The sequence below is a fragment of the Nuphar pumila genome, chromosome 1 (genome assembly GCF_984573655.1).
Source record: "Nuphar pumila chromosome 1, dmNupPumi1.hap1.1, whole genome shotgun sequence".
NCBI lineage: Eukaryota > Viridiplantae > Streptophyta > Magnoliopsida > Nymphaeales > Nymphaeaceae > Nuphar > Nuphar pumila.
Genome location: NC_143249.1, coordinates 9,119,620 through 9,129,301, shown reverse-complemented (window position 1 = coordinate 9,129,301; position 9,682 = coordinate 9,119,620).

Here is a 9,682-nt window from a genome sequence, read left to right as displayed (position 1 = left end):
TAACAGCGGATATTTATTTGCTTAAAAGAAAAAGGCAAATTTAACAATAGGTATCATGAAAACAGGATTTTGTGTGGGACTGAACTAATGTAAAGCCATTTTACAGGATGATGAATAGGGAGATATCATTTACCCCCTGATGTGCACCCTCATTCCAATAGGATTGTCCCCCAAAACGAACACCATATGAAGGGCACTCAAGCTCGTCACCAATTTTGTTTTTCTCCTCCTTTACTTTGTGTGCACTGATACTCATAGCTAGATCTGCAGCCACTTTTTCACATCCAGTTCTACCAAATATCTTGACATTGAAATCTAAATCACCATTATATGTGAAAATCAAATAATCACCAAGTTCCAACAAATGATGTTCTACAAACTCTGGCCAACCATTTTCCATAAATAGAGAATAGTCATCTTTGCCCATCTTCACATGCCAATAGCGACCAGTGGGGCTGTGTAAGGTGGCAACAGTGCACTTGTCTCCTATAATTTGATTTACAAAAGCTGGAGGGATATACTACAAAAGCAAACAGTTGATTAGCAATGAAAGTCTAGTAAACATGAAGAAAATTGGTAGAGCTGACAAAATTTACAAGAAATATGCACCCAACATTTTTCCTACGTAACCTTAATTTTATGATAATAAAATGCATCATACTTTCTGTAAAAGCCTCAAAATTTTCTCAAGAATTTCGCATACTTATCTCAAGGTAAATACGTATAAACAACCTTCTCCAATTAACAATAGTTATACATGCTAAATTATCTGCAAAACATCATATAGAGCATTGATGCCATCCCAAAGATTGAATGAGATAAAAAAATTCGTGGGCAAGAAATTGAAGGGATCTATTTCTTCCTAAACTAGAACCTTTGCAGGCCATACTTACATGGTTTAATCATCAGAAACTGTTGTTTTGGGTAATCGGAAGAAAATCATTTGCAGCACAGTAAGAGCATGGGCTCATTTCTCAACTCATATTTTAGGTTTTAGTTTTTTTTTTTTTTTGGATAAGTAGGCATTATGCACTTACCATAAACAATTATTTTAGATTAACCAATTAGAAAATTAAGAGCACTTTCAATAGCGCTTAATTCACCTTCTTGAAAAGTTTGCGGAAGGCTGCATGAGAATTATATAATCAAATCCTTCATGAAAATTATACAGTGTTGAAGGAAGCTGATAGTGAAAAAGAACTCACATACGTAGTGCATACATGAGGCATTTACAAGCAGTTCCAAATAAACTTTAAAAGGTGCGCTAGCTTTGGTGAAATTAAAGTGACAATAGCAATCCACTGGGGCTAACCCCTTTCCTTGATATCAAAAGAACAAAAAAAAAACTTATAAACAATGCTCATGAAGTGAAATAGAGATCAATTGAAAAATGCTTGACACATGCTATTTCTACATGAGCACTTTTGACCTCAAGATTCCCAAGGATGTTATTTTGTATGAACAGAAACCAATATTTTTTTTTAATGGAAGGAAAACATTTCATCAATTAGACAGATGACACTGACGAGAGGTTTCTTTGTAACAGAGAATAAAAAAAGATGAATATTAAAATAGAAACCAATATTCAAATATGCAATTGTTTATGTACTATTCTTTGGGGCATTTATTACACTCATACCCAAAGGAAGCCTTTTCTTTCCTTTGGAAGGGCCACTATATGAACCCATTTGAACAGGAAAGCTGCATTTTTGCATTTATTATGCGCATTTCATTATATACTTCTCATAGACATGTTTGTTTCACCCTTCATAGGAAAGGGCATGAAACAAATACTCCCAATTTGTGTTGTGGACGCACACCCAAAAATGTGTGCATAGTTCTTTTTCCTTTTAAAATGTGTGAATTGTTAAAATAGAAGGCAATGAACTAGAAAGAAGGCTCATATTTTTACCAAATGGTCCAAAAGCATACAAAATTGTTACTTCTACTATACAGGAAATGAGTAAAATTTAGGAAAATTCCATTTGGGGCTAACCTTTTTCCCTAATGCAAAATAAAGTCTCACGTTTCTGAATATTCTGATATGTACCTCCGTTTTGTTTTTCAAACTATCAAACAACCATCTAACTCTTAACATTGACCATTAACTCAGGCTACATCTCAGTTAAATTGAGCCAAGCCCTCAAATGACAAATATCTACAGTTATCTTTTTATGACTCTAAAGGATAATATGGAAAGCTTAAAAGAGTGATATTTTCCAAGTTGGGTCAGCCTGAGGTCTCTATTAGACAGTTTCAGAAAAAGTGTGGCCCACTTTTGGAATGAGGGCAAAAGTTTGGGCCCTAAATTGATTTTTTTTTAAATTTACGAATTTCCAAGCGGTCAAAATCTCGAATCAATGCAAAGCAGGCTAACACACAAAAAAAAACACAATAACAGTAATAAGTAAAAGAAGACTGAAAAAATTTACAAGTGTTAGTATGATTTGTGTGCCTATGTTGGGCGTTCATATTCTATATCCTACTATCAATAATATCACAGTACTTTATATGTAGAAAATCAAGGTTGCAGGTAAGGATGGCAGTGGACCTGCGGAAATGGGTCCCTGCTTAGCCCCGACTGGAGCAGGCATGGAGGACATGAAACACATAATGAACTGGGGATGGACTTACTCTGGCCCTCGCCCTGCCCCACCCCCGATTCCCATTAAAGAAAAAAATTTACTATATTATTATTATATATATATATATATATATATATATATATATATATTTCTAATCCTAATATAAAATCCTTTCTCAAATTTCTTCTAACTAACCGTGCAAACTCCCATTTCTCTCCTCACCTTCTTCTAAGGGTGGAAGGCAGCAGCCGGCAAAAGGCACAGTGGAACGATAGAGAAAACAGACCCCGATGGCAAACATGAAATGGAGAATGGACCGAGGATGGAGGTTAAAATAAAAACCCCTACGGGTTGAAGGGCAAAATTTTAAGATGGGGGCGGGGGTAAAGGCCTTGTCTCCGATCCCCGCCCCGGTCCACTGACATCCTACATTTACACAGAAAAAAAATGGTATTAGTATAAAAAGATAACGATAACCAAAGAGTGATTCCCGCGAATTAAGTATAAAATACCAAAAATAAGATAAATAAGCTCTCACTCTCTTCATTTGAAACTGCTTCTAGATTTTTTACGTTTTTTTTTTTCATCACGTCTCCCCAGAGAGAGAGAGAGAGCCACGTAACTAAGAACAGATAAAAGAAAGGAAGAGAGAAAAACATAAAAAGCTCAGAAGCAGTTTGGAGAGAGAGAGAAAACAAGGAACAGCCTATAAGAGCGCAGCAATCTTTGAAACAATCACGAACATGGGGTAGAGAGGGGGGTCCACGCAAATCAAAACAGTAAAAAGAAAAACCAACCAAAGAAAGAAAGATAGAAACAAGAAGATCGTTGGAAAGCTTTGAAACGCTCACGAGCTTGGAATGAAATTCTCCGATCATGATCTTGAAGAAATACCCCCCCGTCTCATCCCCTCCGTCGTCGTGAAAAAGCTCACCACAATCTCTGCACCTCCGCATGGCCCTCTCTCTCTCTCTCTCAATGTAGAGCCAATCACCCCACACACACAACTGCAACTGCCAAGACAGAGAGCAGAAAGAGGAAATAATAAGACCGAATCTGCAGCAGTGCTGTGAAGACAACACAGTGGCAAGCCAAATAGAGAGAGAGGAACTCCTTTCTGCTCACCCCAAATATATATATATATATATAGAGAGAGAGAGAGAGAGAGAAAGGTGCTGGTCCTGATTCGGATCGAACTCTCCGTACAGTGCAGAGTACAAAGCACATTATGCATTCCATTGGACCAGCTCTCATTTTCTGCCAAGAAACCGTTTTGGTTTGTGTTGACTGTCCAGTGAATAAAAGCGTTTTTTTGAAACTTATAAAAGAATAGATGCATCTCTTGAACTTATAGTATTATGATCAATATATTTTATTTTCTCTCTCAAAAAAAAAAAGAAACTTATAAAAGAATGAAAAGAGACCACCGCCTCCCATTGTTCCTGTTACTAAGAAATCACCAATTAAAAGCATTGTTTCATATGAAGTGAGCTTCAAGAACGAGTCCTCCCCAAAAAGACCCTTATCATTGTCTTGTTATACACTACGTTGAAAATCAATTTTTGGGGCTCCAGTGCTCTCTGTGTAAAGTTGATTATTTTGTTAAAAAAAGAAAGAAAATTAGCCACCTTTCTTTTGCTTAACCAGTCGATAAGTGGGACCAGTCAAATACCGAGTCTTGGCTACAATAACGATTTGTTGAGGCATCAGCTTGAGTATTAAAAGTAAGCCTTGGTATTCTTTTGCTGCCACGTGTATCTGGTCCTTCCGGTCATTTTCATGGTTCACTTTTAGTGGCCGCAGAAAGTTTCTGCTGGTTTGATTTAGTACACTTGGTAGAATCATCTTACAACCACCCTCTGATTTTGTTAACAGCAAATCAAGGCTATTCTATTTTCAGGGTGTGCATATAAAAAAGATTAGGATCTTGTTTAGGGCTTGAACCCAATCATGCTTGGGGGCTAAAACCAAGCAGGTTAATTCCTTTTTTTTTATCAAATTTGAAAACACTCAGTTTAGCATGACTAACTATGGTTCTTGGTGTCGTTTGATTAGAATTAGGGCTGGTAAATGAACCGTACAGCTCACGACTTGGCTCAGTTCGGTCATCACTAGCTTGCTTGCTTGTGATCGGCTCATACAGCTGGCAAGTTGAGCCACGAGCAGCATGAGTCGAGGCTCAGCTCAGCTCTGGTGCACACCTATACATATGCATGAAAAATATGAACAATTAAGTATAATATATAAATATATATATATTTTAAGTGTAGCATATAGAATATGTATATTCCACATATAAATAACATGGAATTTTTTACACAAGTCAGCTCGTGTTCGTCTCACCTCATGCAGGGACATGCCATGCTTGAGCTCGGCTTGGATAAACAAGTACACGAGCCAGTAAACAAGCCAAGCCTGAACATGCCTTGTTTGATTCGTTTGGTTCATTTATCTGTCCTAAATAAAATGAACCAAATGATATCATCAGATAAATTTTGCTTCTTGGTATGAAAGGCTCGGATTCATGAGTCAAGTTGGACGATGGTAGGGCACATACGCTGTAAGTATACAATAGAGTTTTTCCCGAAAGGGTAAGAAAACCATTAAGAGTGACCATCAAGGAACAATTAGTTTTATTTCACTTGAAAGATGGATGGTAACCATTATATATATAAGGGTGGTCATTGCATGTGTCACCAGGAACATACTAGGATTTAAGCTTACACTATGGATTAGAGACGACCTCAATCCATCGCTAATCCATCGCCAATCCGCCACTAAGCAGTTTAGTGACGGATTAGCGTTGGCTTAGCGACGGATAACTTTCATCGCAAAATTCTAGTCGTTAATTAGCAACGGAAACTATCTGTCTCAAGTTTCGTCGCTAATTTGTGATGAATTAGCGAATGCCATGATTCATCGCAAGGCCGTCATTAATATGCAAAGATTTGGTTTGGCGACGGATTAAAATCTGTCGCTAATTTTGTCTCTATTGTAGCAACAGAATTAGCGACGAATTAAAATCTATTACAAAAATATTTGCCGATTCACTTTTGCGATGGATAAATATTCGTCCCTAATCCATCGCTAAATTGAACGTCGATAGTAAATAGCGACGGATAATACCCATCGTTAATCCTTCGTAAATAATAAAAAAAATTAAAAATTGTTGAAAACATAAATATCGAGAAAAATTTCTCGTGATACAATTTATATTTCCTGTACAATTTATATTTTCTGTGTATAAAAAATAAAGTACACATAAAAAATACATATAAAAAGAAACTAAAACAATTTATCGATCCACTATAATCCTCGCCAAGTTCTAATTATTTAAAAGTGAATATTTACAATGATTTTCTTTTGAAACAACAAGAAGTTACAACAAATTCAACACATGAATCTAATCATCACTAAAATTCTGTGTGTCATCTTCTTCATTGTCTCGATCTGCCCCTTCCGCTCCTCTACGCTGATTATCTCCAGCACCGTATAAGAGAAAAGAAAGGTTAGTATTGATAAACAAAATATAATGAAATACATTATATGCAATACACCTAAGTTAAGGTAATCAAAGTAACATGAGTGAATTACACATAATCTAGCTAGCAATAAAGTGAAGGATATTAACAGAATTCAGATGTGTTCTAAGGCTGACATAAAAAAATTTATAATGATTCAATCATGTAAATATGTGTTCTAGTCATGCATATACTAGCTTGAAATCTAACGACATGAAACTTTCATACCTGAGAGGCACCTGCAGACAAAGTTTCTCTATAAAAAAAAAAGCTGCACAACTCGTTACAGACAATGTCAGAAATTGCTTCATGTAAATAGTCACGCATTATGTCCTTAACAAGCTGACAGACATCATCCCAAGAATTAGGCGGGTTGGTCGGATGCTTGGAGCTGATGCTGGAGGGAGAACCCTGTGAGCCGTGACAGAAGGAGACAATGACTGGTGAGGTGTTCATATTACTTCCAAACCCGAACACATGACCGTTTTTGGGTTCACCTGTTGCAGTCACCCATGCTGCAGGATCAAAAGGTGGATACTGAGTAGAGTCATCGCCATATCACTCTACCATCTGTTGCTCATATGACACCTACAAAGTAATGATTACAGTATGAATTAATAATTAAGAATTACAATATTTATGATAACTTGTATATTACAATGTTTATTAATACAATAAATATATACCATTGTCATTCTCGCCTTCTCTGATACGAACTCTCCCGTGGTCTTACGTTTATGTGTTTCAACAAACATATCCTTGTATGACACAATACCTCCTTTTTCTGCTTCCTGCGAAGTTAAATGATAAAAAACTATTTAACAGGTATGCAACAATACTTATAAAATTGACAATATATATATTGATGAGTTACCATTTTTTTTAGGTGGATCCCAAAAGTCCTAGATCCACCTGTGTGTAGATGGGTATCAGGCATCTTCGATCGGTTTTGTGTAGCCTTTATTGAGCAGTTTCGAAATTCATGCCCTGCCCACTTGTCGCACATTGGATCCCGAACATCTAACCTGATAGTAGGAGGTCCATGGCCCTTCCATTGCAGTGGATCATCTATCTCGCCAGATGCTTTTCTAGATACAGTCTTCATATTGTGCAGCATGTCTACAAATCGACTGACAACCACTTTCTGTCACACCTTCCTCGCAACTTGTTCCTCCATCGTAGTCGCGAAGCAATTCGAAGCCTACAAATACTTTCAGAAAGTTAGTAGACATGACTATAAAAAAAATTAAATATAAAACACATTATCTATGAGAAACGATTGTATACCATGAATGATGACCACAATCTGTCCAACACCTCCTTCGGGTACTCTTTCCATTGAGCGACCGATCATGGTAGATGTTGAACTAGTGAATGTCAAATCTCTCGTATTACTTCTTGTGGCTCGAACCTCGCGTTGCACATGAATTGGTACACATTAACTATCAATATATAATATTTATAAGATAAGTTAAGATAAGTGAAAATGAAATACTTACGGTCGATTATCGATATACACTATTTGAATGAGTCTTCTTGTGTCAGACTAAGAAGACCCTGCATTCAGCATTGTCTCGTGACTTGTATGAACAACTGGTGTAGGTAGGTCATGTGCAGGCGAAACATCATCTGTAGAAAAATGAGTTAGAAATTCACACAATGCGCATTTAAACTAATCAAGTATATGATTAGTTAAATGATATACCTATCGAAGCAACCTGTGAAGATGAAGGTTGAGACTGGTTACTACTGGGTGATCGATCATTGTAACTTTCACGAACCATATTCTAACAAATAAAAAACGTCATGCAATACCTTTAAATCATTCAAAACATTGCAATACATTTCAATATATTCAAATAAGATCTGCCTAACCCTAACTTTTTCTCTCTAAAAAAAAATGAAAATGTCCATTTAAGGCCCAACAATTTCTCATTTAACTTTAAAAACAGACCTCACTTCTTATAAAAGTTCTCATATTGGCAACATGCTTCCTGGAAACTGGGAACTCTTAAACAGAGCCCTCAGGTTAACATCCACTATCTTAAAAAAAGTGATTTTTTTTTATTATTATCCTTTAGGAATAAAAGAATACCCATTGGGGCTATTAATAATAAAAAAAAAAGTAATGTTCTCAACATTTGATTATGAAGGCCATTATTGTATTGTATTGTGACTTGAGATCTAACCAGAGATTTAACATTTGATAATAATGGAGATAGTTTTTTGTTTGACAGTTTTCAATAAATCAGAAGCACTTATCAGAAAATTCTGAAACGTGAGGTCCATTTGGAAATTAAAGGATAAAAATGACGCCAATATGAAATTTTCTTAAACAAGGCTGTTATATAATAATGAAGCAAGTAGACAGGAGGGCTTATTTATGATGATATTTTCAGTTGGCACGTGTGGGAAACCATGACTCAAAGGGTATCAATGGATCGGGCATGACTCCTTTCAGATCCATACCGGATCCAGTAGGGTAAGGGTTTGGATACAAAGAAGGGTCCCAGTCGAAATTATAAGGTCCGATTATTAAATTGGCTAGGTATGGCTTATCAGTTTTTTTACCAAACCTAGATCGGTCTCGAGTTCTGATCAAGATACATTTTTCAATGTAAAATATAAATTTTTTTATTTTACTAAGTATAGAACGAGTCTGGTTTATGTAATTCTTGTTGGATCTGGATCAATTGAATCCAAATCCAGACTCTTTACCTGCACCACTTAGTCAGATCCGGATTTGGACTCGCACATTTTAGCAAAAGTCCGACCAGTTGACACCCTTAAGTCCATCCATGAGTGCATCTCAAAGAACTAGGGGGTGCAATATGATTGGATATTGGATCAGTCTGAGATGTTATTTCCATCCTTTAAGTAAATTCTGAATGTGCTTTCAAATCGGATTGAAATCAATTCAGTCAGATTACTCATCGGCATTTTAAGTCAGATCTGAGTTGATTCAAATCAAAATCTGACCCGAATGCATCTTGTTTTTGTTATATTTTTTCTAGATCCAGTATTACCACACGTACAAAGAATCCAGATTCAACCTCAGCTCCTCGGACCTGATTCCGATATGAAAACGGTTGTGAAGACAAAATCTCGTGCAGTCACAGTAAGAAGGAAATTACCATGTGTCGTTGGGTAACTGTTACAAAAGATCATTTAAGGGAAAGAAAGATTGTGCAGCTATCAAAAAGCATGAATGAAGAGATAAAGAATAAGAGAAAGTGATGAAATCAAGAAAACACTAATGAAGGAATTCGGCGTGAAGATAGAAATAGGTGAGCTCTATCTTACTCTTGGACCCTCTCTTCCCTGTAACTCTCCACCCTGACAATTGGAGTGTGAATGAAAAGGCTTCACTGTAGATGTAGGATCACCTCTGATCCAAACCACGTTAAAATCGTGTCTATTTTTACAAAGACAGCTAAGATAGCAAGTATTATACAACCATTACCAGTTGTCGAAACCATTTATGGTAACCAAAGTTGTCAAAATCGGCCCCTTAAAAAAACCAAACAGGGGCTGATTAAAGATAATTTAAAAAAATCAGGCCGCAAGTGGGCTGGA